The 24370-nt window shown below is 41.6% G+C and overlaps 1 protein-coding gene across 1 annotated transcript in view; it reads left to right on the top strand.

The window, feature by feature from the left end:
* Positions 1 to 24370, top strand: part of MAD1L1 (mitotic arrest deficient 1 like 1) — a 790601-nt gene that overhangs the window by 763051 nt on the left and 3180 nt on the right. The window lies entirely within an intron of this gene.

Here is a 24370-nt window from a genome sequence, read left to right on the forward strand (position 1 = left end):
TCCTTCCTGTACTTATTAGCTGCTGAATACTACAGAGGAAATTCTTTTCTTTTTGGAATGCTGACTGATGACATCATGAGCACAGTTCTCTATGCTGACATTATTATAATAATAATAACACTTTATTTATTGTTGTCCTTAGTGAGATTTGAACCCAAGTCCCCAGCACTGCAAGGCAGGAGTGCTAACCACTGAGCCACCCTTAGCATACATTCGCTGTGTATGGTTGCTAAAATGGACAGAGATGTCAGCAGAGAGCACTGTGCTCGTGATGTCATCAGTGTTCCAAAAAGAAAGGAATTTCCTCTGTAGCATTCAGCAGCTAATAAGTACTGGAAGGATTAAGATTTTTTAATAGAAGTAATTTACAAATATGTTTAACTTTCTGCCACCAGTTGATTTAAAAGAAAAAAGGTTTTCACCGGAGTACCCCTTTAACTATGGCCATTGTGTGATTTATATATATAAAAAAAAAAAAAAAAAAACTCTACTTACCTCCGGTGCTACCACTGTGCCTTCAGTCCTCTGACTGTTCCTTCATTGTCCTTCTTCAGTGCAATAGTTCTTTTGGCTTCTAGTGCTCAACATTTTACAATGCAGCTCTGCAAATTGCTTGCCACAGTGGTGTCCCATCCCCGCTATTGATTGGCTGAGCGACAATGTGAACCAGGAATATGACCGGGGCCCGGGCCCAATATGTCGCACTGCTGCTCATCCTATCATCAGCCGGGGCAAGACAGAGATTCACTGAGCTGCAGCGTGACGTGTCAACCCCTAACAGCAAGAAGAAGTTCACAACAGGGACTGGAGCAGGACACCAGAGGCTTTGCAGGAGCACTGGAGGTGAGTAGAGGATAACCCCATAAGGTGATATCGCATAGTTTTATGTACTTTTAATGAAACAAGTCGTCCTTAAAGATTTGAGAGGACTTGGGTAGTGAAGAAGCATCAGTATTTTTCCAAAACTTGTAATCTGCAAATTAGAAGAACTTATTCTTAATTCAACACTGTGTCTGAATTTTCTTTGATTTAACTCTTCAAGCAGTACTGTAGGGTTCTGAGTAGAAGGAAGAATGTTGTAGCCCCTTGCCTTGGAGAAAAAAGTGGATCTATTTATAATAAAACACTGGGACTGTGTTCTACAGATCATGTTTATTATTATTTTTATTATTATTCTAATTAATAATGGCCCTCATTTACTATTGCAAACCCGACATGTTTTGTTGGGTTGTGTGCCGGAAATTCTGTCTGCTCCAGAATGTGCGCCAGAATTGAAAAAACCCCAACGAACTCTCCATTTTGCTAAGAAAACCTGAAAAAGGGGTGTTGCTGTCAGTGACAGGGGGCATGGTCACCAAAAAGGGGCATGTTCCCGACATTTTCACAAAAAAACAACATATTTACTAAGGTTTCCACAGAAAATGTGTTGGATTTCAGCTGAGGAAAACCCTACAGATCAGAACATGTGTAAAAAAAAAGCAAAATGTAGGGAAAGTGGAAAATGTAGGGAAACCTTAGTAAATACCGTGGAAAATAAATTGTAGGGAATTAAAACCAACAAAGAAACCTACACAACACTCTTAATAATTAAGGGCCAATGTGTATTTTACCATCAAAGCAATTTTTAATGAATTTTTGAAATGTTCTTTCCTTTATTAGAGAATTGACCTAATACATAAAGAACCATGAGACCCGCGGTGAGGTCCAAGTACTCAGATCTCCTGACATGTTAGTAGACATGTTAGCTGGAATTGTGTCCAATTAAATCTTGGATTGGGGACCAAATTGTCTTGAGAGTGTTCAGACATAGACTGGTTCCTTGAGCATTGACAGATGAGCGGAACGTCATATCCCTCAACTTGCCTTGATGTTCAGCTGCTAATTTTAGCCGTCTAGAATCTTTCACAAAAACTTGGAAGTCTTCATCGCTCCTTTAATCTGTCATTGTTGTGTGTGTTACCCAGCCATAAAAATGCTTCGGCAGCTGCTGATTACAATAGAAAAAATATGTCCTGTCAGTCCCGAATGTCCAGATATCATAATACTTTGCAAATTTTGGTGTAACTCTTGACATTCCTGTCCGTCACCCTTCATTTTTACTGACTTAGACAAGAGATTCAATGTCACAAAGTGAAGTATATGGCTAGCTTCTACAAATCATTCCCAGTCGAATAGGCGACCTTTTGGTCTGTGGGAAAGATCTCTATAAAGGCCTTGGTAGTCAGTGAGGGCATGTTTTAATAATCTATCTGGGGACACCTATTTAAGCTGTGGGGCTGATCCAAGGTCAATCATTCCTCATTAGCTGTCTACTGCCCTAAGTCATAAATACACAATATACTAAATATACATTCTAATTATATTACAATCCAGGCGAAAGAGATCCAACTTTTTGATATTGCTTTGAAAAACAAAAACAAGAAGAACAACAGATGAAGACAGGAAGGAAGAGGATTGTGATGTATTCTTGGGAGCAGGGTTGTCTGTTTGCGAGGCTGACAGCTGTTACCCGAATGTGCACATGGGCCTACCGGCAAAATGCATCAATTTGTTTGATATCTGGGTGTTTCCTCCTCTGTTTTGATAATTGTGGAGATGCTGTTTGCATAAATCATCACCCTGCTGTACCTCAGGCAAGAGCTGCATGCACCGAGAAGGCAGACATTTCGCTTTGAGACACGACACGAAGGAAGAAAAGATGTCAAAATAACATGCTCCAAAAGGACTTAGTTTCTTCTAGTCTTGTCAAAAGCCTGTCATGTAGTCAACGTAATGGGGAAGTAAAAAATAAAGCGTGGCTCATTTTCCTACCGAAAAAGAGATTATTAATATATCTGTGTGTGTCTGTTTATAAATGTATATCTCTAAAATAAATATAATAACATACGTGGAATAGGAATACACACACATTTTTATATAGAAAGTTAAACAGATAGTAAATTACTTCTATTTAAAAAAAAACTCAACCCTTCCAGTACATCAGCTGCTGTATGCTCCACAGGAAGTTCTTTTCTTTTTGAATTTCCTTTCTCTCTGATCACAGTGCTCTCTGCTGACACCTCTGTCCATGTCAGGAACTGTCCAGAGGAGAGGTTTGGGGATTCTATGGGGATTTGCTCCTACTCTGGACAGTTCCTTACATGGACAGAGGTGTCAGCAGAGAGCACTGTTGTCAGGCTGGAAAGAAATGCACAATTTTCTCTGTAGTATACAGCAGCTGATAAGTACTGGAAGGAGTAAGATTTTTAAATCGAAGTAATTTACAAATCTGTTTAACTTTCTGGCCCCAGTTGATTTGAAAACATATGTTTTCCACCGGAGTACCCTTTTCAAGAGAGCAATGGGAATGTGAAAACATGAACAAAACATTTGCAATATGTATTCATTTACCTTATTGAAGGATTTGTACTAAATTGTAAGATGTGTACTTTTTCTTCCCATAAACAGCACCACTTTAGTTCACAGGTTCTATGTTGTATTACAACCCAGCCCCAATTGCTTTAATGGAGCTTAGCTTTCATAACTCACCCAACTTGTGGACAGGTATATCTGTTTAAGGAAGGAAGCAGTCATGGTTTTCTAAAACTTTAATTCCACCTTTAATCCTAGGTCACCCATGCGGAAGTATGACTGCCTTCAAGTCGTACAGCTTTTCATTTTAGATTCATCTTTTATATTGTTGGATCCAAACCTTGTATTGAACCTCACCTTAAGAGAGTAGTAGTCACAAAATGTGAAGAGCATGATGAGTTGTGTTTCTGCAACAGCTAAAGGGCTACGAGTCAAGGAACATTGCTCTAGACCAGTGGTTTCCAAACTGTGGGCCTCCAGATGTTGCAAAACTATAACCCTCCTGCATGCTGGGACAGCCAACGGCAACGATTCTGAGCTGGACAATTCCGATTTCGTCTCCTGAACATAGTATTGCATATAAATTATTATATCTTGATGCTACTCTGGCTGTACTCATTCTCTGTTTTGGACTCGTGTCTCCTGCACCAATTTGACTTAAATCCAACCAGAAGATTATCTGATATTGTTGGGAACTTTTTTATTTCCCACAGTCTAAAAAAGGCTTTAAGCTTGCGATTCTTATCAAAGATGATAGAACTTCCGAATAAAACTTTCTTACTTAGAAAACTTTTATGAGTTTTATAAACATTCCGAGTAAATAACATTAATCCTGGTACTGTCGCCAGGGGCCTTTACATCACAAATATTATAAAAACCATTAGCGCTCGGAATTTTATAGAAAAATGAAGCTCCAAGACAAATCTTAATCCCTACTATCTTTAATGAGCCCAGCAAGTGTAATTGCAATTGTTTGTTTTCTTAAACACATAATGGCTATGGCTTTTTCATTGGGTTTTTAGACTCGAAAAATTGGAAGAATTAACTGCGGTGTTTGCAACTTGAGCTATTTCCCCTGGAGTTGAGGAAGAAAAACATTCTCCTTAATTGTTCTTTTTTTTATTTTCCTTGAGATTTTTGGAGTCTCTTGCCTTACATCCTTCACCTTCTTGAAATGTAAAGCAATTGAGGAAGGAAGACTTTTTAAGTGAGATGAATGAGATTTGCTGGCTTAGTGGAAAGGGTGTGCGGCAGAATAATTTGACTTAGGCTGGTCTTGACCTGGAATGTCTTTTCATGACATTTTAATTCATTAAATCCGTATTTTATTGTAAACACGCTGTACACGGAAACACATTTTAGCACGGATAAAATAGGAAGATATAATTAATCACAGGCCGGTGTCTATACAGTTGTAAAGTAACAATCTTTCTCGCCGAGATATGCCTCCCAGGCATTTTTTTATTTATTTCTCCAGTCCCAAAGCTCGTGGTCCACCCACCCACTTCCCACGCTCCAATATACATCTACTATCTCTCCCTCTCAACATTAGTTATCCAACACACAAGACTCCAAATTAGAGTGGGAAATCTCATTTATTATAAAAACATATGCGTCCATTTTCTGTGGCCTGCAGCTAGACAACAGTGACATCCATTGGGGAGCGATACACCAGTGTGCTGCCTAGTCTGACCCACATTCTTTATTCATTGAGAACAGGAAGCAAATTTACACACAAAATCCTAAATTATTTAGAGTTGTGAAAGGAGAACATAAAAATGTTGCTATTTTTACGTGTGAATTTACAGTGTACTTTCATCTTGGCTAGAATATCGAAGGGAAAATCTACTCTTCAGCACCATTTTATCTAAATAGGTCCAAAATTTGAAATGAAAATGTCTGCAATACTACAGGCTGGTCACAAGACAGAACTGGGCATCACCAAAGCAATCACCTTTTTTTGGTCTTAAAGGGATAGGAGATAAGATGTCTTATTGCGGGAGTCCCACCATTGGGGACCCCTGCAATCTCCGGGCCTGCAGTGGCGGCGTCCGGAACACGGAAGCTATGATCTTCCGCGTTCGTGATGTCACGCCATGCCCCCTCCATGCATGCCTATGGGAGGGGGCGTGACGGCGACGTAGTCGCCGTCACGCCCTCTCCCATAGACATGAATGGAGGGGCGTGGCAGCTGTAGTCACCAGTTATCTGGCATGGAGAGGATGACTGGTGTGCCACACTGGAAATCGCAGGGGACCCCAGTGATCCGACATCTTATCCCCTATGCTTTGGATAAGGGATAAGATGTTTTTGACGGAGTACCCCTTTAACAATGCTTGATCATACTCGGATACCCCTTGGACTTACAGAAGGTTAGAATTGTTTAACAGCCAGGCAGTCACAAGATAAAAGCATTTATTAGCACAGGCAGGTCATAAACAACATAATTAGGAACTAAGTAGTAGATGACAGAAAAGAAATGAGGATGGAACTGAATGATGGCACGAAGAAATGATGAAATTGGCAGTCACGAATGGAAGCAGATGGAAGATGAACAGGGTCAAATTAGTAAAACTGACCCTAAATAACATTTCCTAAATCTATACCTGAACACTAATGAAAATCTTATGTACAAAACTATACCTAACGCAAACAACAGATGGACGCTTGGACCCAGAGACAAACACAAAAATACACAAACAATGGCTATGCAACGATGTACCTAGAACTAAATGGGGTGACAAGGAACCACGCTGGGTTAGACCCCAAGGAACTAGATAAGTACTATAAACACTGGGTTTACCACACAGAGCATAAGCAATAATCCGCACCACGCTTTAAAGGGGTTGTGCGCTGCCCTAATTTTCGGAGCTCTGCTCACAGCGTCCGGAACTTAATTACTCCGAACGCTGTGTGCGGGCTTCCGTGTTCACGGCCGCCGGACGTGACGTCACGCCCGGCCCCTCGCCCACCCCCTTGTGACATCTCGCCCGCCCCTCGTGACGTCACGCCCGCCCCCTCTACCAAAGTCTATGGGAAGGGGGCGTGACACCGGTCGCGCCCCCTTCCCATAGTCTTTCGTTGAGGGGGCGGGCGAGACGTCACAAGGGGGCGGGCGTGACGTCACGCCCGACTGCTGCGAACACGGAAGCCCGCACACAGCGTTCGGAGTAATGAACTTCCGGACACTGTGAGCGGAGCTCCGAAAGTCAGGGCAGAGCACAACCCCTTTAAACTTCAGGGATGTTTAAAGCCCCAAAATTTTAAGATTTCAAACAAACTATTAGTGTTGCTCGCGAATATTCGCAATTCGAATATTATTCGCGAATATAGCATATTCGCGAATTCGCGAATTTCGCGAATATAGCGCTATATATTCGTAATTACGAATATTCGTTTTTTTTTCTATTTTTTTTTCTTCACAGTACACATCACAGTGATCACCCCTCTCTGCTTCCAGCTTGTGTGGTGTAAAGAAGGCTGTAATACTACTGTGTGAGACTGGCGTGCGAAAATTCGCATATGCGAAAATTAGCATATGTTACTTTTCGCATATGCGAATGTTCGCATATGCAAATTTTTATGCTAATATTCACATATGTTAATTTTCGCATACGCGAATATTCGCATATGCGGAAATAAAACGAGAATATAACGAATATGCGAATATTCGCGAATATATGACGAATATTCGTCCATATATTCGCGAATATTCGCGAATTCGAATATGGCCTATGCCGCTCAACACTACAAACTATGAGAATGATTAATTCTATTTGTAAGAATGTCAAATACATTTTTGTAGTGGTTGGATGCAGTTACCTAATACATAAACAGAAAATCATAATTCCCAGTGTAAATTCTGCAGCATATTTTTATCTTCCGGCAGCCTATTGTTTTTACAAGACACAATATATAGACTCTTGTACAACATTTGTTAAAGGGGTATTCCAGGAAAAAAAACTTATTTTTTTTCTTCATATCAACCGGCTCCAGAAAGTTAAACAGATTTGTAAATTACTTCTATTAAAAAATTCTTAATCCTTTCAATAATTATCAGCTGCTGAAGTTGAGTTGTTCTTTTCTGTCTGGCAACAGTGCTCTCTGCTGACATCTCTGCTTGTCTCGGGAACTGCACAGAGTAGAAGAGGTTTGCTATGGGGATTTGCTTCTAAACTGGGCGGTTCCCGAGACACGTGTCATCAGAGAGCACTTAGAAAAGAACAACTCAACTTCAGAAGCTCATAAGTACTGAAAGGATGAAGATTTTTTAATAGAAGTAATTTACAAATCTGTTTAACTTTCTGGAGCCAGTTGATATATAAAAAAAGTTTTTTCCTGGATAATCCCTTTAAACTGTTACCTGAATTTTGGCTTTTTCTTCTGCATTTACAATCTAGAACCTCATGTGTCTGAAGTACTGTACCTAGGTTGTACCGGGAGGTTCATACATCATTGATGGACGAGTACAGTGGCACCTGTGTTATTACTAAACATAGATAGATCCTCATTTATCAGATATGTATACCCATTCTTACAGATATGTCATAAATGTACTATATTCAGCCTGAATACCTCCTAAAGGATTTGTCCATTGAGGATATCAGTACCTTGGACAGCTCTACAGATTAAAGAAGCATTCCCGGATTTTTTATTTTTTTTGCTTACACAGTCATGGCCGTAAATGTTGGCACCCCTGAAATGGAGCCCCTAGAAAATGAAGTATTTCTCACAGAAAAGGATTGCAGTAACACATGTTTTGCTATACACATGTTTATTCCCTTTGTGTATATTGGAACTAAAACAAAAAAGGCAAAACAAAAACAAAAAAATGCCAATTGGACATAATGTCACACCAAACTCCAAAAATGGGCTGGACAGTTCCAATACACACAAAGGGAATAAACTTGTGTATAGCAAAACATGTGTTACTGCAATCCTTTTCTGTGAGAAATACTTCATTTTCTAGAATGATTTCAAGGGTGCCAACATTTACGGCCATGACTGTATGTGGAGGGGTTTTTTGTATACCTTTTTCTTACCACTTTTTCCTGATGTGGCAGGCATGGGATAGGCTCCATTTTGGTTTACAAATGCACAATTATGTGGGTTCTGTAATGCAGCCTACATTTCCCAAAATGTCCTGTCTCATTGGCTGGGGTGTTTGATCACTGCACTTGGTCATTTCATCAGACTGCGAGTAGTAGAGATCACCTAGGTGAACCCATTAGACTCACAATGTGCAATTTTCATGCATTTTCATACTCAAAATGTGTTTATTTAATTTTTTTCAATATTGCCTTGTTGAGAAAGTGATTTGACCTATAATCACAGATGATGTGTTTTATGGAGATTTTTATTTATTTTATACAATTTATTGGGTTTTTACATTTTACAGAAAACACGAGCCGGGACATTTCGCCGGACAGGAGGAACATAGCAAGGGGGCAAAATATTCTAAAAAGGCAAGGTGACAGAAAAGCACCAATTCTTGATCAGGATAGAGGATATACAAAAAAACTTTTTATGTTTTAACAGTTTCTTGTAGAGTTGATATCTTTAGGCTGTGTTCACACGTTGAATTTCTATATCTGATGTTTTTATTGCATTTTAGCTGTTTTTGTAAACATAAAATAAATTTTTTTACCATATGCACCTTACAATTGTTTAGGGGAAAATCACAGCAGAAACAAGCAGCAAGAAATGCAATGTGTGAATACAGCCTCAGAGGGGGTGTATAACTACTATACCATATTTATCGGCGTATAACACACATTTTTTAGGCTAAAATTTTTTGCCTAAAATATCTACGTGTTATATGCCGATAAACTGTTTCTGGCCCCGCAGAAGCTGCTGCAATTCAATGATTTAATGCGGGCGCTTCCCTCCCCATCCCTGGTTTTATAGTTACATGTCCTAGGGACCGCCCTCCTTCAGGCTCCCGCGGCTTCCTGCGCTGTCACTGTGCGCTGCGCAATGACGATCGACATCCTCAACGCGACATCACTCACCAGAGCGCGGCATACAGTGACAGCTCAGAACGACGCCAGAGCCTGAAAGAGTGTGGCCCCCAGGACATGTAACTATAAAACCGGGGACAGGGAGGGAACCGGGCAGTGGCGGCGGTGGGACTCAGGTCCCGCAGAATCCGCTGCAGTTCAATGGTTTATAGCGACCGCTTTAAATCATTGAACTGCAGAAGCTTCTGTGGGGCCAGAAACAGTTTATGGATGTATACCCGCACACACACGCACGCTCATTTTAACAAGGATATTTGGGTAAAAAAAACTTTTTTACCCAAATTTCCTTCGAAAAATGAGAGTGTGTGTTATAGGCTGGTGCGTGGTATACCCGATAAATACGGTATATACTGATCCCTTAGAGATAACAGATGGAGCTGGGAGGGGTCTAGGAACTATTAGGATGGATTTGGTAGGTTCTGATGTCATCCTGTAGTCCACAGAAAGTCAGAATCTGACATCCTGTTGGGACCATTAAGCAGGATTTGGAGAGTCAGAACGGTGATCTCATGACCGAGTAGAGTAATTAAACACATACGAAACCAAAATGGAGCCTATCGCATACAGCTGCTGTGGAATAAAACATACGTAATGGAAACATCCATGAAGACGAGACAGACTCATCTACTTATCTGCGCTCTTTCCAGTTACAGTTAAGAGTCATTGGCTCCGATCATACTACTCCAATCCCAACAGTACGATGCTGATGCGGGAGCATCTGTTACACAGCACAGGAAAAGATGGAGTTAAATGAGGATTTTCTTAAACTATGTAAATCGTCTAAGCCGCCGCACATCAACCTGTTTGAGATTATTTGTGTGCGCTGGGAGAATTAGGCAGAAGTAGATGTTGTGACAGTTTCTGGGAGAAGGCTGGAGATGCTTGTGATTACCAGGGGCTTTACATCTCCCAAAAAAATTGATTTCTTTTTTTTTTCTTCCTTCATTTTAGTAAAGAAAACATGAAAACCAGTGCACTAGTCAGGGATACACTGAACAAGAAATGAGCAGAGGTCACAGTATGACGAGCTCTAAAGCCGGTGTTATGTAGTTTGTATCATCATGATAATGCCCCATTATGACCGTTAAAAAGAGGGTCATCATCTTAGAACTTTATCTATAGGGTTTTTGCTATGGAAGAGCTGGACTGTGCATGTATTAAAGGGGTACTCGCGGCGGATGCCTCACCCCCTCCCATAGACTTGCATTGAGGGGCACGGCCTGATGTCACGAGGGGGCGTGGCCGACCCCTGCAGTGCGTACACAGCGTTCGGAACTAAATGTTCCAAACGCTGTCCAGTGGAGTACCACTTTAGTGTGGCAAGCATTTCCTTGGCTACAGCTGCATTGCCTCCTATGGCAATTAATGCAATGAGCAACATGACAAAATTAGCATATTAAAGGGCTTGTCTGTGGTCATGCAATCCCTTTAGTTATCATTTTGTTATAACATTTTTCAGCCTGATTCCAACTTTTTTATTTGCCTTGCACTCTGGTCTCCAGACTAGTGGGAATAACAGCCCGCTCAGCCATTTCCCAGCTGATAGGGGGCTCCTAGTGGCCACTCACCTAGTAGGGTTGTGTGAGGATACAACAACAATATATGCCATTGAGGGGTATCCAGCAGGAATGGGGTAGAACAATGCCCTTTCTACAGTAAATGAAAAAATAAACCTGTGCTTATTTCTAGTGCTCCCACGGTGCCTCTGGTGTCCTGCTCTGTTTCTTGGGTGCAATCCTCTTCCAGAGAGAAAGCTTGATGCTTGGGCTCAGAGTGACATCGGGACCCAATGTGTCATACTGCCGCTCAGCCCATCTCTGGTCACAATGTCCTGTCTCGGACAGTAATTATGTTTTCATAATAATGAAAATCAGCCGCGCATACCTCAACTGTGTCTGCAAGACAAACCAAGTCTATGGAGAGGGGAGGAGGGAGAACTGCAAGTTAGAGATGAAGCTGCTGAAAAATACCATATACTCACTTGGTTTGTCATTCTGTTCTATGGAGGGGGCGTGGCCACACTCACAACTCATCTTCCTCCCTGAGTCTGCTGTGTTGTTCTGGGTCTCCTCATGCAATCACTGTAGGCTGCTCTGTACCCCCTCCTCTCTGTTTTCATGCTGAAGTCTGATAGGACAGGAGCACAGAGGAATGCTAGTCCTGCCCTCACTTCCTGGACTTTGTCCCTTCCTGTGCATAACAGGATAATGTTCTTGATGGTATGGGGCCCCTAGTGTTTTTTTTAAGCAAAGATTTATTTTCAAGGGAAATAAAAAAAATTCTTATATTTGAAAGGATAATGTTTTGCCAAGATTTACAACATATAAAAAGTTTTTAATCTGGCAGTGCCCATTTAAGCAAAGAGTGAACTTATGATTTAAGATTCAATACTCATTTTCCCAGTCCTATCTAAAAACATAGGTATCACGTCATGATATTAGGTTAGGATAGGATAAATCAGTTTGCAGATAGTTTTAAGATAGATAGATGGAGAGATATAGATAGATAGATATGAGAGAGATAGGGAGAGAGAGAGAGATAGATGGAGAGATAGATAGATAGATATAGACAGAGAGATATAGATAGATAGATAGATAGATAGATAGATATGAGATAGATAGATAGATAGATAGATAGATATGAGATAGATAGATAGATAGATATAGATAGATAGATATGAGATAGATAGAAATTAGATAGATAGATAGATTTGAGATAGATAAATATGAGATAGATAGATAGATAGATATGAGATAGAAAGATAGATAGATATGAGATAGATAGATATGAGATAGATGATATGATATAGATAGATAGATAGATAGATATGAGCAAATAATCGTGCAGTAAACTTAAATTTTCTGTAATACGGGATATAGATAGATATGAGATAGATAGATATGTGAGATAGATAGACATGAGAGATAGATAGATATTAGATAGATAGATAGATATTAGATAGATAGATGATAGATAGATATGAGATGGATAGATATGATATAGATAGATAGATATTCGCTATGATATAGATAGATATGATATAGATAGATATGAGATAGATATGAGATAGATATGATAGATAGATAGATATTAGATATGATATAGATAGATATGAGATATATAGATATGATATAGATAGATAGATATTAGATATGATATAGATAGATAGATATTAGATATGATATAGATAGATATGAGCAAATAATCGTGCAGTAAACTAAAATTTTCTGTGCTCCTTAATACGGGTTATACAATAAGAACTTCACCCTTGATTTAGTTTCCATTTCCAGAAATGACTTCTTGAAGGTACGAAGCTTTTGTTCTCATTTGCATGTCCGCGATTACTGTATTATTGTTAATGTCACATCTGTTGGTTGCAGAACTATGGGTGTCACTGGCTCTGCTCAGCTCGGAGCTCCAGCGCTGTGCAGAGACTATATAATGAAGGGTAACAATAGGAACCAATTAAGTTCTTTGCAGATTGTAATGCTGGAGTCTTAGAGCAGAGGAACGTTGGTGTCGTAGCTCAATGCTCTCTACTCAGATCTTAGAAATCTCTTGTTCTGGTGTCAGCCACGACTGGCATTGAAGAAAAAATCATCTGAAAGCCACGCTACAAAGTAATGTTTCTTCCTTTTGTGGTCTCTTTGGGCTGCAGTGACAGTCCACTCCAGTCATCCCTTTTAAGACCGTCATCCTCTAGATTGTACACTCAGCTTTTTTTTCTTTAATTTTTCCTGAACTCCCACCGATTCTGCTGTTTCCTTTCTCTTACCTCCGTCTTGTTTCCCAGGTTTAATCTTCTTTCATCTTTGGCTGTCGTCTGTCTCTCTCACCCCGTTTTTATCTGTTATAAAGAACACAGTGATCTTGGGTCACCTTATTGGACAAAAAATGCAAACTGTTCTCAGATACAAAAATGTAACACGATAAAACAAGCCTTTATATGTTGCCGGCCTATTCCATAGACTCAATGTTCTGTCGGTGTTCATAATTCATGTCTCGGGCACATAAACATTATTGGACCAATGTCATAGGAAGACTCTTGTTTTGGAAGTGTGGACCGGCACCAGTGGTCAGAAGTGTGCACCATTTACTGTAGAATCCCTGGTAATTCCACAAGGTCCTAGTGAGACCCGGAAACCCTTAGATAACTGCTCATGTTCATGGAGGATGCTTTCCAATGTTCTTACTATAAATACTAGGTATCTATAAATAGTATGCAAATATAAGTGGGAAAGGGGTACTCCACTGGCCAGCATTCGGAAGTAAATGTTCAGAACGCTGTTTTCGCACTGTGGGGTCGGCCCCTCATGACATCATCGATTTGCATTGAGGGGGCGTGGCCACAACATCACGAGGGGCGTAATCGACCCCCGCAGTGCGAAAACAGCGTTTGGAACATTTACTTCCGAACGCTGGCCAGTGGAGTACCCCTTTAAGCAATGTCATGGGACAACTCTCAACCTAAAATCTTGGATATTTGGGTTCCTAAAATGATGGCATTGAAGTCTTCTTGTCTGATCATGACATCCTTGGCACTTTCATGGAGCCGTGTCATCTGCATGGTCTTCTGTACAGATAACTATTACTTCTGCTGGAGTCTGCAACGTCTCACCAGGGGACTTCATTTTTGGCAGGTGACCGATTTATTAATGACCATAGATGATTCACCATTTCGCTCATTTTCTGTTCCACGAAATATTACTGGAGTATCACAACACCTATGATTCTTATATTCATCGAAACCAATCTCAAATCTGGTAAATAGTTTTGTCATTGCATTGTAGTTGTCAACAGATCGGCAAAATTTGGGGAAAACATCATCGCTCATCTCTATTCCTGTCTTCCTCTGTAAGATCTTTTTGTTGAGTAGTCCTGTCCACGAATGACCTACAGACCATCTTTGTGTTTTTGGGGGTTTGTCAATTTTAAACAAAACACCTATTGAGTTGTCACCAGGCATGTGGAGAAAGGTTTATATACCATAAGAAATTATAGAGGCAAAATTACCATTTTAAATAAAAATACAATCTTTATTTTAGAAACAAATTATTTAAAATAATGTGCATGTTTAGCAAAAAATCATAAAAACTTTTGTTTGGGAGAGAATCCACAACACTGGATAAAGTGCACACAGGAGGAAGGTGCTATTTTGTGCTAGTGGGAATAAACTATGCTATACTGACAGACACAAAACAGAGGGCACTACTGTAAAGAGGGACCGACACCTATATCCCAGCTGTATAAAAGCATATAATATGGAGCCCTACGAACTGTCACTGTAGCCACGCGGAGTCCTAGTGTCCCTGAGTCCGGGGGTGCTGGGGACCAAGAAATCCAAAGTCACTCAACAATACACAAATAGAGAAAACAGGTACCCGCACTCACCACAAGGAAACAGCAGACCAACTCTCCTGGACTTTAGGATATACCCGGCACAAGCTGGCAGCAAGGGCGCTCAGAGTGGAGGCGACTGCCGGTCTGCTGTTTCCTTGCGGTGAGTGCGGGTACCTGTTTTTCTCTATTTGTGTATCGTTGATAAACTATACTAGAACTGTCCAATTGTGGCTGTATCTACGCTCTACAGGGGCATCATATTCCCTACTCCCCAGTTTGGACATGCACTAGTATATAGAATGCCAATAACATCTCCGTTATCCCACATCGCTACATAAACAGTTCTTACCCATTTTCAATAGCGCCACCGCACCCCTCCGCACCTCTGGTTCTTTCTCAAGAGGCCAGAGAAAGGTGCCCACACCCCCACTGTTTAGCTGTTTTCCATGGGTCCCGGTGACTATGTAGACAGGGAAATAGAGCTGAAGCATTGGAAGTCTGAGCTAGAGCTGTAATGAGAAAAAGTAGAGGGGTCTTAGTTGGTAGGGACTTACTGACTCCATAGCCTTTATGGTTGCTCTGTACTCGGTGGATCACAGAGGTCTTTCTTTTGCCCATACTATCACAGCTGCCCTTCATACTTTTGTACTGTCGTAAAAAAAAAAAAAACAGAAAAAAAATTTGTAACGACTGGTACACTTAAAAGAAAGCATATGAACGGTTCACTGTTGGTGCTTTATCCCAACCAGTAGGGTGTGTGACAAGACGTTTTCCACAGGTGAAAGACCCCTTTACATTCATGTATGACGGTAAAACCTGTTCAACTGGTTGACCGAATGGAGTTTTCAGAGAAGAACAAAAGGTTTTCCCGACGACAGACTGGGCAGCCCCACTGTTTATATGTTATTATATAGTCCTATGCGACCTGCCGTTTCCTTTATTGGCCTTATTAACCCGACTTCACCTTTCGGTTGTTTGAGGTTTTTTTATGATGACAGAAGTATTCTCGGCACATAATAAGCTCCTAAAGACTGGCATTCACCCAAGAAATTAAACAAAGACAGTTTTAAAAGGAAATCTCAACATATAATCGCAGGTATAATTTCCATTCAACTGCATCTTTGTCCTTTCATCATCAAATAGAGATGCATCTCAATGTGATGGAACAGCAGACTAGAGCCTAATGATCTAATTCTTTTATTTAAAGTCAATTAAATTGGATTAAAGGCATTAAATAGACAATAAATTTTGTGATTGCCAGTTTAGCGCTCTCTAACTGAGGCGAATCATCTTTCCTATGACTATAATTTTGTTAAATATGTCCCCTCCCTATAATTTGCATAATGAAGCAAGTGACAGTGAGAGGGAGATATACATTGAGGCCTATACTGATTGCAGATACCGAGGCAGCGTTGCTTGTTTCCCCATCTTCTCTACTGAACCATTCTGTCAATATGTGGGAGTGATCTGTGGCACTCTCCATTCTAATCTGGCAGGTTTGTAGGCCTGTAAGGTGGTCCAAGAGCAAGCTGGGGGTATTTGGCTCTGAACCGCAATGTAAGGGTGGGCTCGGTTCGGTTTCATTTAAAAAAAAAAACTTTTGCAGCCTTATAGAAAACCGCGCCCATAGACTTCCCATTCAAAACCGTATGCACCATAATGTATACGGTTGTCTCCGTTTTTCAAACCATACGGTTTTTAACTTTTTTTTTTTTTTACGGACAGAAAACCGTGGCCTACCACGGTTTTTGGTCCGGGTGAAAAACTGTATTAAACCGTATGCGTTTTTTTTTAAACATGGAAGTCAATGGGAACCATACAGAGCTATATGTTCGTACGGTTCCATCCGGTTTTCACCATACGGTTTTTGGCTTTGCACAGTTTTTTTTCTTGGAATTTCAATCAAACAAGTGTAACTTTATTCATAATGGAGTGAAAAGTTTAAAACGTATACGTTTTTTTTCTTAAAAAACGGATGCAACCGGACATCATTTTTCAAACCGTATACAGATAAAAATTTGTACACATGTTTTGATACAGTTTAGTCAGGTTTTGAGGAATCCGTTTTTTTTTAATCAAAAACCTGATACAGGAACTGTACTGCAAAAACGTGGGGTGAACCGGGCCTAACAGGGATTATACAAGGTTTATTGTGATGGCTGGTCACTAAGCATCTGGAATGTGCAGCTGATTATAAGAGGTCATACATCTTTAATAGCTTTCAGCGGAATGTTTCTTTGGCTGATGACAAGCATCATGGGAAAGATTTATGAAAACCTGTCCAGAGGAAAAGTTTCCCATAGCAACCAATCAGATCGCTTCCTTCATTTTTAACAAGGCCTCTGCAAAATAAAAGAAGCAATTTGATTGGTTGCTATGGGCAACTGGGCAACTTTTCCTTTGCACAGGTTTTGATAAATCTCCCCCCATGTGTTTTCAATGAAGAAAGGAGGGGTAAGCCACTGCCAGACTCTGGCAGCAGTTTATCTCTCTAACGAAGAAAAAATAAAGTGCAAAAGGGCACGTTGCATTTCAACTACTCAACCCTTCCCAGACGTAATCTATCAGGTTAGAGATTGGGGGCCTCATTATACTTAAGGCAGTCAGCCAGACCCTCCAAAGTCAACAGGATTTGTCTGACTTTTGACTAAATTATACAGGAACTTTAAGATAACTGAGAAGGACAGACTATAGTGTATTTAATGATAATTCTCATCGCTGGTGGTTCTTGGAGTTGGACCCACATTGATGTAACCTTGATGAACCCTTATGAGGAGAAGTGGTGTCCTCTAACTCATGTTCGGCATGGGCCATGGCTGCATATGGGGTGAAAAGTATTGAAGGGGAGTTATAGAAACATTTGAGCATCTTTAAATTCTACCTGTTGCTTTAAAAAAAAAAATTGGACTGCAGACATGTTAAATGTTTTTTATAGTTAAAGGACTGAGTGTTCAGATCCCGATCATTTATTAGAACGAGCGAGAAGAGTGAGAGAATCCCATAGATTGACGCTGTAAGTTTCGTGCTCTTTGCGTGCTCTTCTCCCAGATAGTTCCGATCAAAACTTTGGACATGTCTCTACAACATGTTCAGAGTGTTTGAAAGTGACTGTGCCCTTTTTAGGTTGGAATACCCCTTTAATATTTATACTGAAGGCAAGGTGGAAACATATTATTTAAAAAGGTACTCCACTGGCCAGCATTCGGAAGTAAATGTTCCAAATGCTGTTTTTGCACTGCGGGGTTGGCCACGCCCCTTGTGACATCATGTTCACACCCCCTCAATGCAAGTCTATGGGAGGGGGCCTGGCGGCAGTCACGCCCCCTCCAGTAGACTTGCATTGAGGGGCGTGACCATGATGTCACAAGGGGCGTGGCCGACCCCCGCAGCGCAAAAAACGCATTTGGAACATTCACTTCCGAACGCTGGCCGGTGGAGTACCCCTTTAAGGTAACAATTACAGATAATACATTCCTTAATAAACCATTACAGATATCGTTTTGGATCTAAGTCTTCTGGAAATTTGGATTAGTATGTTATGCGGAGCATGCTGGATCCTTTGGGACAAATCACTCTCCATGAATGCCTTGACATATTGGCCATATAATAAATTCACAAACGGGCTGTTTTTTATGGGATCTTCTCCCATTACAGCTTAAAAGTAAAGCAAATGAATCGCGGTGTCAGAAGAAGAAAGAACAATATAAATCACTCAGTAGGGGCCTCAGCTGAAAACTGCTTTTCCAATACCGAATTGCTTGCAGCCCTGCTGTCCGATCCATGGGTGTAGTCATATACCAGACATGCACTGAAGCCCTGTCACGCATCATAAATTTGCCTTCATGTACTGACATAACATTCTCCCACCTCTATGGTGTGAGCATATAATGTGCTCCCAAACTAAAGACATAGATACTGTACGTACTAGATGATGTATCCCGAAGATTGAGGATGAGCAAAAAACTATACGGTTATCTGCAATCTAGATACCATTTCAGATAATACTTTGTGATATTCTAATGTGTTGCCGTACACTCAGTTCTAATATAGATTGACAGACGTGGCGTAGATTGATGTGATGTAGATAGATAAACAGACATGTACCACTGATCCATGAGTTAGATTAGTGGTATCCAAACTTCTTCAAGCTCGGGGACCTAGAACCAGCCAGAAAACCCTTAGGCCTAGTCTACATGCTTCAGACTTTTGTTTTCCATTGCGGCATTCATACTCATTCCCCGATTTTGGTTCGGGTTTTCCCTATGCATCTCTTAGGGCGAAATCGAGGACAAATCTGAGACCGAAAAATGCATTCAGAGCCCGATATAAAGTTGCACTTACCTGTTGCAGGTAGAAGTGTGGCCAGTTGGATGCGTCGAGTCACTGGGGATCCATAGACCAACTCGGTGGTCTGAATGCAATTTAACAACATGTACGATGCATTGGAGCGAGTTGAACCTGGTTCATATCTCTCCAATGAAAAGGAAGGAAAACCCGGCATCCAAGGTTGCAGTGCAATCGGGAACTTTTTATTAGAACGTTGTGCAGACAGAACACATAACGCCGTTGGCGTTATGTGTTCTGTCTGCACAACGTTCTAATAAAAAGTTCCCGATTGCACTGCAACCTTGGATGCCGGGTTTTCCTTCCTTTTCTATGGACTTTCTATCTGGTGCAGATGCAGCCCAGCAACCTGAGCGCGGGTGTGCAGGAGGAGAGAGAGCGGTGATTTCCTTTTGTTTCAGATCTCTCCAATGCACCATGCATGTTGGTAATGTTGTTGGAGCATCCACACTCCATCTAAGCCACCAAGTCAGTCTATGGATCCCCAGTGACTCGACCCCAATGTGGGTTTTAGCATTTTTACATGCCTGAAGTCTTTGGACCTTCCACCTCTGTCTTTCAGATGATGCCAGTTGTATAACATAAGTAATTAATACATATAGTTTACCTCTGGATACTCGTATAAATGTAGACATACGAATCTGGTAAATGCGATTCGTGTTTCTTTAACACCTAGAGGGAAATAAATATTCACAAGTGCTATCGCCTCTGGGTGTAATGTTCGCCTTAAGGTTTCTGAAAATGTTAATGGTTTTCTGGATATGACTGCTTAATAATAAATTGCCCTTCTTAGTCTTCCCTGGGGTCTGGTGCGGAGATGGGATTTTATTTCACACTTGGGTGCTAGTGGATTAGTTTATTCTATTGATTATATAGATTGTAGCCTACAGTGAAGCCTTCGGATGAACCACTCTGTAGGAACTACATAAAGATAACAGGAGGTGTAATCTAGCTTTAACGGTGGATGACGGGGTCAAGGTAGGGTACAATGAAATGTGAGCAATAAATGTGTGTTTTCACCTGCATTAAAGTTCATATAACTATCAATAGAAGCGACATGGTGGCTCATTAGTTGGCTTACTAATTTGGGTACCTGGAAATCCAAATACTCTTTCCACTTCACTCCATTACTGCTCAACGGTATGAGCTTCTGTGCCTAGGATTGTATCATGTCCACCAAGTGTGAGAACCCCTACTTTGGAGGGAGGCCCCCACTAACATTGATGGCTTATATATACCATCAATGTTAAATTCCCTGAGAGCTGTGCACATTCATTTCCACTTCGCTGTACCCGGAAATCCAAGCATGTGAGTGGATTTATAGAAAGTCTCATAGCCATGTTACAAATCTGTACAGCCCTCACAAAACACTTCCCGAGGAGAGCTGAGCCATGCAAGCAAAAAACAAGGGGCCCCTTATCACCACCACCATCATCATCACCACCATCATCACTACCACCACCATCACTACCACCACCATCATAACTACCATCATCATCATCATCATCATCATCACTACCACCACCATCATCACTACCACCACCATCATCACTACCACCACCATCATCACTACCACCACCATCATAACTATCATCACCACCACCACCATCATCACCACCATCACCACCATCATCATCATCACCACCACCACCACCACCATCATCATCACCACCACCATCATCATCATCACCACCACCATCATTAACACCACCACCATCATTACCACCATCACTACCATCACCATCATCACTACCATCATCATCATCACTACCATCATCATCACCTCCATCATCACCACCACCACCACCATCATCACCACCACCACCACCACCATCATCACCACCACCACCATCATCACCACCACCACCATCATCACCACCACCACCATCATCACCACCACCATCATCACCACCACCACCATCATCACCACCACCACCATCATCACCACCACCACCACCATAATCACCACCATCATCATCATCACCACCCCCACCATCATCAACACCACCACCATCATCACTACCATCATCACTACCATCACCATCATCACTACCATCATCATCATCACTACCATCATCATCACCTCCATCATCACCACCACCACCACCACCACCATCATCACCACCTCCATCATCACTACCATCATCATCACAGCCACCACCACCATCATCACTACCACCACCACCATCATCACTACCACCACCATCATCACCACCACCATCATCATCACCACCATCATCATCACTACCATCACCATCATCACTACCACCATCATCATCACCACCACCATCATCATCACCACCGCCATCATCATCACCACCACCGCCATCATCACCACCACCGCCATCATCACCACCACCACCGCCATCATCACCACCACCACCACCACCATCATCACCACCACCACCACCATCACCACCACCACCATCATCACTACCACCACCATCATCATCATCATCACCACCACCACCATCATCACTACCATCATCACCACCATCATCATCATCATCACCACCATCATCATCATCATTATCACCACCACCATCATCATCACCACCACCACCATCATCATCACCACCACCATCATCATCACCACTACCACCACCATCATCACTACCACCATCATCCCCGCCACCACCATCATCACCACAACCATCATCTTCACCACCATCACTACCACCGTCATTGCCACCACCACCACCGTCATCACCACCATCCTCATCATCACCACCTTCCTCATCATCACCACCATCCTCACCACCACCATCCTCATCATCATCATCAAGACCATCATCACCACCACCATCCTCATCATCACCACCACCACAATCATCAACATCACCACCACCATCATCATCATCATCACCATGAAAAGTCATTCTTGTTATTGTCTTTTCACTTATGTACAGACATTAACATCCGCCGTCTTTTTAATGGCAAAACGTAACAAAACATCCTGCAGGTGGAGGTCCGATTCTCTCACATATGAAATTGTCGTGTGGCGTCCGCATAATTAGGGCTATTATGTAAAATGCACTTAAGTCGCCGTCGTGCACATTTCCCATAAGTTGCTGGCGCTTGATTATACTGTGACGCTTGGGCTTTCTTGCCTTGATGAAAGGTGCCATTATATTTCACCTGTCTTCATAACACATACTTTACATTATGGAAATGCACCTGCTCGCTCCTCATTATTTCCTTCCACGACTTCTCTCTCTCTCCGTGACTTGTTCTCAGTAGTCTCTGCACTTCGGCAGGTTGACAAATGGAATTCTGACATTTAGGAATCAAATAATAAGTTAGAAATAAATGTTAAAAAAAGAAGTATAATTTAATATAATGCATATGGTCAAATAAAATAAAAAACTTTAAATGGGCACTGTCAGAATGAAAAACTTTTTATATACTGTACATCTTGGCAAAACATTCACCTTTCTAATATACTTCATTAGTATATAAACCATGGCTTATAAAAATGACCAGTAGGGGTCCCCCTACATACCAGAACATAATCCTGTCAGGCTGCAGCATCATCTATGTCCAACTCTATGCTCACTCCTGTCCTATCATACTGCAGAATGAAAACAGTGAGGAGGAGGTTACATCTGCGTAGACCAAGTGTTGACTAAATCAGCCATCCTCCAAATATTACTGGCCAGATATTCCTCAGTCTAAACCCAGCCTATGGGCCCATTCATATGACAGAATATCTGTTTGGTTAAATTTGGGGCAGACATTCTGTGTGCGGCAAGCACTGACAAATCAATCAGAGCTAGGAGGATTTCACTGAAAGAATGAACATGTTTATTATTTCTGCGGAGTCCGGAATTCTTACGTGTAGTCGAATCCCATTGAAAACAATAAGAGGCTGCTGCATATGAATTTTATCCACTATCCAAACGATACGGGATAAGATGTCTGATCGCAGGGGTCCCTCAGCTGGGACCCTCCCGATCTCTGGGCAGCCCCCGGTGTTTGTTTAGAATGCTGGGTGCGGGCGGTGGGGGTCGTGACATCACAGCCACGCCCCTCAATGCAAGTTTATGGGAGGGGACGGTCACTATGCCCCCTCCCATAGACTTGCATTGAGGGGGCGTGACATGATGTGATGTCATGAGGGGTGTGCCCCCCAAACCCCTGCTGCCCACACCCAACGTTTGGAACAAAATGTTCTGACTGCTGGGGCAGTGGAGTAACCCTTTAAACTGCATTCCACTCTGCCGTGTAAATGGGCCCTAAATGATCCTGAAGGGGGGTATCCCTATCTTATAAAATGATGGCTCATCACTAGGATACGTCATCACTTTATGATTATGGAATTCTGTCTTTTTGGACCCTCACTGATCATGGGAAAGAAGGGGCCGCAGCGCTGATTCAGCCATTCACCATTTTTCTTTCACAGCAGCACTCCTGGCCACCAAGCTTTGTAGATAATGGAGCTTTGATGCATTTCCCTGAACAGAGGATGTCCGGGCACTGCTAGGCAGAAAGGGGCCAATGCACGGAATCGGTACTGCAGTCCTCTTCATTCTCAGGATCGAGGGCCTTATCATACAGTAGGATCGACACCCCCCTTCCCCCACTGATCAGAAGTGATGGTATAACCTAGAGATGGAATACCCCTTTAAGGCTGTACCATGTAGTTGTCTTTACTTCTATGGTTGATCCTTCCCGTTGATTAAACACTTATTTTTTTCTGCTTCTGTAGTGATTAAAAATGTTAAAGCTCTGGAAAGAGACTGGAGTAATAACCCGTCATAAATAATTCAATAATTGTTCCTATAGTTGTCTGCAGCTGCTACGTGCTGATGATAGCAGATCGGTTTACAGCACAGTCACCGCTGAAGGCAAAAAGTGAGCAGTGCTGACGTAGAAAAATAAAATAGCATATGTGGGGTAGAGGTGGCAGTCACCGAATACAAATTCTCACCACATCCAAATCTTTTAGGAAGTTTGTCCTCGGTGTCGAGAGCGGAGTCACTTCAGGGCCCACCTGCTTAACACCGGAGTCTGCTATAATTAATCTACTTTTCTTCACCGTGTAATTACTTAAGGCTGTAATTTCTGATTTATCTTTGCTACTGTGCCATCTTCTTCCATTCCTCTCCACTAAGCACAAATTTATGTGAAGTATTTTATTAATGGAAGTTTTAAAGAGAACCTCGGTAGTTATGGTGTCAGCGCCACCACTGTAGAGATATAAGCTAACTTGTCATTAGGTCGCTCTCCATTATGTTAGGTACCTTATAACACTCGCTCACTGTACTAAAGGGGCAAGAAGGAGGCTCTATGAGCAACTTTTTTTTTTCTAGAAG

The sequence above is a fragment of the Hyla sarda genome, chromosome 8, assembly GCF_029499605.1.
Source record: "Hyla sarda isolate aHylSar1 chromosome 8, aHylSar1.hap1, whole genome shotgun sequence".
Taxonomy (NCBI): Eukaryota; Metazoa; Chordata; class Amphibia; order Anura; family Hylidae; genus Hyla; species Hyla sarda.